Source organism: Pinus tabuliformis, chromosome 7 (assembly GCF_031772625.1).
Source record: "Pinus tabuliformis cultivar Carrire ecotype Pingquan chromosome 7, CPIR1, whole genome shotgun sequence".
Classification (NCBI taxonomy): domain Eukaryota; kingdom Viridiplantae; phylum Streptophyta; class Pinopsida; order Pinales; family Pinaceae; genus Pinus; species Pinus tabuliformis.
The window spans coordinates 1,291,211,546-1,291,219,309 of NC_142293.1; positions in this window are offsets into that span (position 1 = coordinate 1,291,211,546).

The window sequence follows — 7,764 nt, forward strand, 5'->3', positions numbered from 1 at the left end:
AAACATGCATACTATCATACATCTATCATTAAGATGGACAGTAAGCTTTGTGATCAAGTTATTTCTATTTCGATAGACCCTAGATCTAATTATAGCTATGCATTAGAGGAAATTTTAGCCTAAAAGTTCCCATGAAATTTTAATGTAATTTCCATGTCATAACATGTAAACCAATCAAAATTCTTTTAATTTAAAAAGAGGTACTTGTAAAAATTTTAGAGGGAAAATAAGAAAAACCATTTTTTTAATTGTATTTTTGGCTTATCTCCTTATAAGTTTACTCAAATTTCAAGTGTAGACACTCATTCAATGCAGAATTAAATTTTTCATCAAACGAGTACCCATCGCACATACTTTTTAGAAGACACACATTGATAAAAATTGAAGATACATTAAAAAGTGTGTTCAATACAATTTGAGTGCTAGTAAAATGACATGCTATAGGAGGAGAAATATAGTTTATTCCTCGTATTTAATTTAGTACTTTGGGGCTATAAGAAAAAAGTGGATTGTAAGACATGCACTCTTATTGGCCTATATTGTCTACCTATTATTACTTTTTGCTATGACTATTGACTCTACCACTTTCTTTCTATTTTCCAATTTATGGATCCTCTATTAATTATTCATGAACCATCAAAAAAATATCCCTCTTCTCTTTATTGACACCATTATTTAAATTCCCTTTGCATTTCCTTTCCCTAGATTTTAAGGCATGCTAGTATATATAGAGATGCTTTGAGAGTGTGTGTTTGTTGTTAATATTTTTTATCATATTTATTGTCAACTTCATAATAAATGACCTATTTTCAAGGTTACTGCAAAGCCAAATAACAAATTTGTGTATGGGACTGCTTTGTTTGTAGGATACGCGACTTGCAATTTGATTGTTGAAGTTTAAGAATGTGTACATACTCTATCATCTTTGAGAAGATATTGATTATAGTTGGTGTGGGTATATTATCTTATTTTATTATAAATGACTTTAAAAATGTTTATAAAATCTAAGTAAATTATATATATATATATATATATATATATATATATATATATAAAGACTACATTGTAGATATTTGGTTGAAGACAAGTTTTCACCCTAATTTAAGTTAATGAACTATCACAACCACATCAGTAAATGTGGTTAATATAAGCAGATCAATGTCATTTTCCATTTGTTATTTCATGCACTTTCCATATATGATATGCTATTTGTTATTTTACCATGATGTCATTTGTTATTTGTTATTTTACCATGATGTCATTTGTTATTTGATAGCTTGCATGGAATTTCATAATTGCATTAAATAACTAGCATAACCATATACATTAAGTGGTTAACGATAACCATCAAAATGCTTATCCACCATTTCTAACATTGAGAATTTGTATGTCTATGACAAGAGTGGAGGTGGGAAACGTAAAAATTGTTTTGAAACCTTTGATTTCATCCATTAGATCATATATGTGACCAAGAATATTCTCATATTATGAAATTTAGACTATCTATAATTTTTTATATTTTAAATAATGAAAAAAAAAAAACCTTTTTCAAAATCAAATGTATCTATCAATATAAATATAAAATAACCTATAAGCGAGATGAATATTTAAAATTAATCAATGTAAAAAATCAACCAAAAGATTCCACCTATTTTATGATCATAAAATTAGAATAAATGAGATATTAATCTATCAACATCCAATAACAAGAGTATTAACATAATGACATAGACATAAAATAGGATTATCAGCGTAATGAGGTGGTCATCTATGACAGAATGTTGGGCATTGAGCTTTTACTCTGTCATCGTCTTTAAAAGTGATATGTTCTTTCTTTTTTATTTCATTGTGTGACATATGGTGTCCATGAAGAGGTATTAGTTTTCTCCCATACGCAAAATTTTCAGGAGTTTTATAATGTTAACCTTCGCTTTATGATTAAAATTTTTGCCAACATCATTGTGTTGCCGCATACCCATCACATGGTTCAAGGGATGTCGTCAGTGCTTAAGGACTTTCTGTATGAAAGATCTATATGAGATATCTTGCAAATGTGACTGCCCCATCTGATTCGCTGACAAATGATGCAAGTATATCAATCGTCCGTCAATGACATGCATGCATTTAATGAATACGAATGAAATGTATCATTCATTTTTAAGCTCCATTGTTTTCCTCATAATATTTCAAAGCTCACCTACATTTATATAGCTGAAAATTCAACTCAAATGTTCACTTGAACATGCATTTGGCTTTAAGAAGCTTGTTTCCCTTCCCAAAATGTTTGATAGAAATAATGATATGCATGAGTTCTACTTTGTTCAAAATATTTGAGATGAAGATAGTTGAAAAACATTCAGATAGCGTGTTAGGAGATTATCTGGCGAAAGATTTTCTATCAGAAATTGGCAACGCTCTACCTGATTTACTCACAATAATAGTGGAAGCCGTGAGTCATGAGAGGCTGGATGACAATATGATGACGTTTTCACAGAAATTTTTCATACCTTTAATCAAGGCCTAAATTCATGTTGCTATTGCACTTTTGCTCTGTCGCCAAGAACGGGTCAGAAAACGTACCTAAGCTCAATGAAAGTGCCACAAAATTTGGTTGCAATGAGGCGCTTTTTACATTGGGAGACAAGCCAAAGCTTATTTATCTGGAAGCCATGGAGGAGGTAATATTTAAGCAGTATTTGTTGTTTGAAATGGACGACTACTTGTTAAACTATTTTACATGTACCAATACAAATTTGATGTATTAGTGGTTGAATCAAATCAAACTGTCAAATCTTCAAACTCTTTCTTATCTTGACCGAATTTGGTTATTATGATTCAAATTTGACTTATCATAAAAGAATACAACACAGGGTTTTCATCTTCCATGCCATGGTTATTATGTTTTTCCTCTACCCTCCTATGGTTATTATGTTTTTCCTCTACCCTACCATGAATATTGAACTTATTAGGTTTGTCCTTTGCCCTACCATGGATATGGTAGATTTATACGTGTCTAATGATATTTAGCTAAATTTCTCTAAAATGGATATAAGCCAGAGATATTGTTATTAGAAGATCACCTTTCATGTTATTAAAGACCTAGATGTAGTCTCTTTTACATTATATGTGTGATTATTTTGAATGTGAACTCATTAAATAACCCTAAAATTTTAATTTTGTAAGTAATCTCATATGGCAAGACGAGTATTGGGAGAATCAATGGTATTGGTGAGACCGGGGTAACCCTGCTTTTGGTGCATTCAAGATCTATTGAAGCAAACTAGAGTGTCAAATTCCAACAACCCCAAAATGATTATGTTTGCCAAGGAAAGGATAATTTTCTTTCAAATTTTAGTTTGATCTAGGGAAATGCGATAGAAGTACATTATTGTGTTTCTGATTTTGTATTGGGTACTTTTGAGTGCATGAACAACCTCGGTGCAAAATCGACAATAGGTGGAAGGTTACCAAGCTAGTTGCAGTAACAAAGGGTAAATGTGTATCTTGAAAACTTTGAAGACTTTGAAGGGATAGATTATGCTTTTTTGGCCATGCTCTCTAAATACTATGGATGCAAAATTGCAAGTCATGCAATGGCAGCTCCCAACCAAAAGCTATTGCAAGAAAACAACAATAATAGGAGGGCCTTAGGAGAGATTGAAAATATGGTGGGAGCTCTGAATGCCAAATGCAATATAACAAAGATGGAGTCACATGAAATGTTGTTTGATGTTATTTACTTGTATATGAGGTCATATGCAGTAAATAAATCCCTTGTCACTAGTCTTTCTGTAGCTGGGTTTTTGTTTTTGCAATTTCCTTGGTGTTCTATTTATTGGCTTCTACCTCAAATATTTGTTCCTAAACTTGTTAATCTATTGATTAATAGGAGGTCATGAGTAAACTTGGTTTTCAATGAGAACAAGGGAGTGAGTTTGAGGACTTAGGTAAGTTTAATTAGAACATACAATGCAACCCTGATGAAAGATTGTTTTCTAGTAGAATTGTTGAACACAGAGTCTAGGGCTTTTTAGGAACAATCTGTACATTGGTAGAGCTACATTAAGGCTAGACATCCTAGGTGGTCCACATGTTTTCTTGATTTTATTACCTACTATTATGTTCCTCTTGAACTGTTTGGTTTGTTGCTTTTCTTTTATTTTAGGGATCCCATTATGTTCTCTATTTTCTCACCCTTTTTATGTTTTTTAATTTGATTCTTGCAATCCCAAGCAGAGGCCATTATTGTGAGGGAAAAAGCAAGAGCACATGCAAAAGTAGTCCAGGGAAACAAGAAGAGGTGCGCGAATAGAAAAAAGGTTCAATATGCCTCTAGTATGGAGAAGGATACTTCTATTTCTTTCAGTGATAATTTAGACTTGGGTGCACAAGAAGGTGATTTAAAAACACCTAGACAACTCAAAGCAAGGAAATCTAGAGCACAATCTTTGACTACAACACTAACAACTCGAAGTGAGGTATGTATTGTTTCTTATTTATAAGTTTGATTGGATCTCTGATGTTTTTATTTGTTTAGTGATAGTTTAAATCCAAATATACGACCAAAGAAATACCCAGATGCCACAGCCACACAAAAATACTGGCAGGTTTTACATATTTGTGTATATGTATGATGTAAGTGGAATAAAATTAATTACTAATCTTGATAAGGTTATTTCAAGATGTATGCAAGGACTTTGAAGAGGTTCTCCCTTACATTGTTAATGGAGATCTTGAAAAATAGTTAGCAGCTGTCAAGTATGTTGAATACATATACACGTTCTACCAGAATATTGAGGTATCCCTCTGTATTAGATTGCATTTTTTTGTGAATTTGAAGGTGATTTTTTTATTTTCTTTACAAGTAAAAATTTGCTATCCTCTGTATGTCTAAAACCTAAGTTGTGTACCTCTACATTATATGATAAGGTTTAAATCAATGGGAAGATGAGGGCAACCTTGATTGATTAGTTGATAGAGATACAATTTTTTTTGTTGTTGTTGTGTTTTAGTAAATTTAATTTATATTAACTTATATTTACCAAATATTTAATACATTCAATGTTTTTTATGTTTAAATTTTTCAATAATTTAATTTTATATTATATTAATAAATTTACACTTTCACAATAACTAATAAATCTAGAATTGAAATATATATATATATATATATATATATATATATATATATATATATATATATATATATATAACATGTGTTTTGAATGATTAAGATCTTCTAGGAAATCACATGAAGGATTATTGGTCGAGGCAACCTCAATCTAGGTTTATCATCCAGACCAGGCTGAGGAGTAAGACCAATAGATTGCTAAAATATATCTCAGAGATGTAACGCTCAATATCCAACGTTCACAAAGGTCAGTATCCAATGTTCACAAATCAGGAACTACCGAAGGATCTCTATAGTGTTTGAGAAACTTTAGGTTTGTGATCTTCTTTGCAACCTTCAACCTTATTCATTCAAAAAGACTAATATTGAGTGTAACATCCCTCCCATATAGGGATAAAATCTCAGATTGGATCCTTATGTGATTCATGATATAATGATTAAGATCTTTTGGAAAATCACATGAAGGATTATTGGTCGACTCGTTTCAAACCTCAATGTAGGTTCATCATTAGGACCAGGACGAGGAGCAAGACCAACAGATTGCTAAAATATATCTCAGAGATGCAATGGTCAGTATCCAATGTTCACAATTCAGGAACTACTGAAGCATCTCTACATTTTTGGAGAAACGTTAGGTCTATGATATTTTTCGCAACCTTCACCCTTCTTCGTTCAAAAAGACTAATATTGATTGTAACATCCCTCTCATATAGGAATAGAATCTGAGATTGGATGCTTCTGTGATTCATGATATAATGATTAAGATCTACCGGAAAACCACATGAAGGATTATTGTCAAGACCAAGTTGAGAAACAAGATCAACTAAATTAATTTAAAATGAATATATATATATATATGATAAAATATATTTTGTTTTTAAATTAATTTTTAAGTATAATGTGATGTTAAATTGTTGTTGATAACAATTTTCCCCTTTAGAAAGTGTAGTACCTTTTACTCTATATAGAACTTATTTAGAAAAATACGTGATTAGTACATACATATTAGAGATGACAGCCATTAACTTATTAGAGATGACTTATTATTAGCGTCATTGTTATTTATTGGACTATAGATTGTTTTTAGAAAGTGTAGTAACTTTACTCGATATAAAAATTATTTGGAAAGATACGTGATTAATACATGCAGTCATTAACTTATTAGATTATTTGGAAAGATACTTGATTAATACATACAATCATTAATTTATTATAGATGACATGTTATTAGCGTCATTGTTACTTAATGAACTTTGGAGTGTTTCTAGGTGCAACAAAAATTATTAATAATTTTTTTTATAAAATCATTTCATAAGAAGTATGAATAAATAATCATATTAAATGTATATGACGAAATAATTGGATAATAAATAATTTTTTTTGGAACATGAAAATGCAATTATGATATTTACTATTGTATTTAAACAAAATATCAAAAAATGTTTTTTGACTTGATTTGATTTTATTGAATTGAATATTTTATTTATTTTTTAACATTTTATTTTGTTAAATATTAATAATTTTATTTAAGAATGTACTTTATAAAAAATGAAAATTTTGATTTTCTTATTTAATTTTATTAATATTTTTTATTATTGATAAGTAATAAAAGTTTGAGAAAATCCATTACCAAAAATATAATAAGTTACACAGTTACACTAATATCAACTCAAGTAATAAAACAATCTATATAAAAAGGCACAATGACATAGTGACTTTTCTTTAATTTCTAATTTTATGCAGGGGCTCCTGTCACGAGCTTGCAACTTGCTGTGCCTCTTCGTTAGTGTTGATGGACAACTCCTGGTGAACCAGTGGTGAACCTACTCAGATCTTTCACACTCTTTCGGCTTAAACAACGGCTTCCACACCCACCAATAGCCTCAATGTCCCTTCGATCCTTTGGCGAACTTCCTGCAAACTTCAAACGAAAGCTCAATAGAAATACTATCACAACAGACTTTTTAAATTACAGAGATACTCAATTGTAGAAATATGGTGTACTCATTTCATTGCAGAAACTCAAAGTATTACAGAGAGAGAATTTCTTTACAGATATTGACTGTCGTCTCTTTTACCGGACTATATACCATTCATAAAGAACAAGTAATACCGGAGGCTACCTGGTGATAGACAGACTCTGCCTTAGAATTTTATGACAGGAATCTACAGACTGAAAGACTCTTACTAATGGTTCAGCCACTTTAGGTTCTCACCAGTTCCGGGCACAGTGATGCGCAGGCTTGCAAACCACCTAAGGACTTGAGTGAATCTTTCGTGGTGCAAGCAGATCAGACCCTTGGGTCTGCAGATGCAGAGTAGGAAATACACTCGACTCAAAACTCACAAGACTCAAGACTCTTAGACACCCAAACTCCGATATCCAACAAATGATCCTTACCATCCTTATATAGGAAGAGAGGGGGGACAAACATTATTGCTGGTCAGATCAAAGAAAAGACGTAAAGCTAAAGGAATCATTGCTTTTCAGCTTTTACCAAAGCGACATCGGCACAAGAATTCGGGTCCATAATATGGGCCGAATAATTGCTTTTGGGTAACGCTAGGATATTGTCTGTAAAGTAGATTCTTGTACCTAAAGTAAATCTTATAAATATCATGACTATCTACAT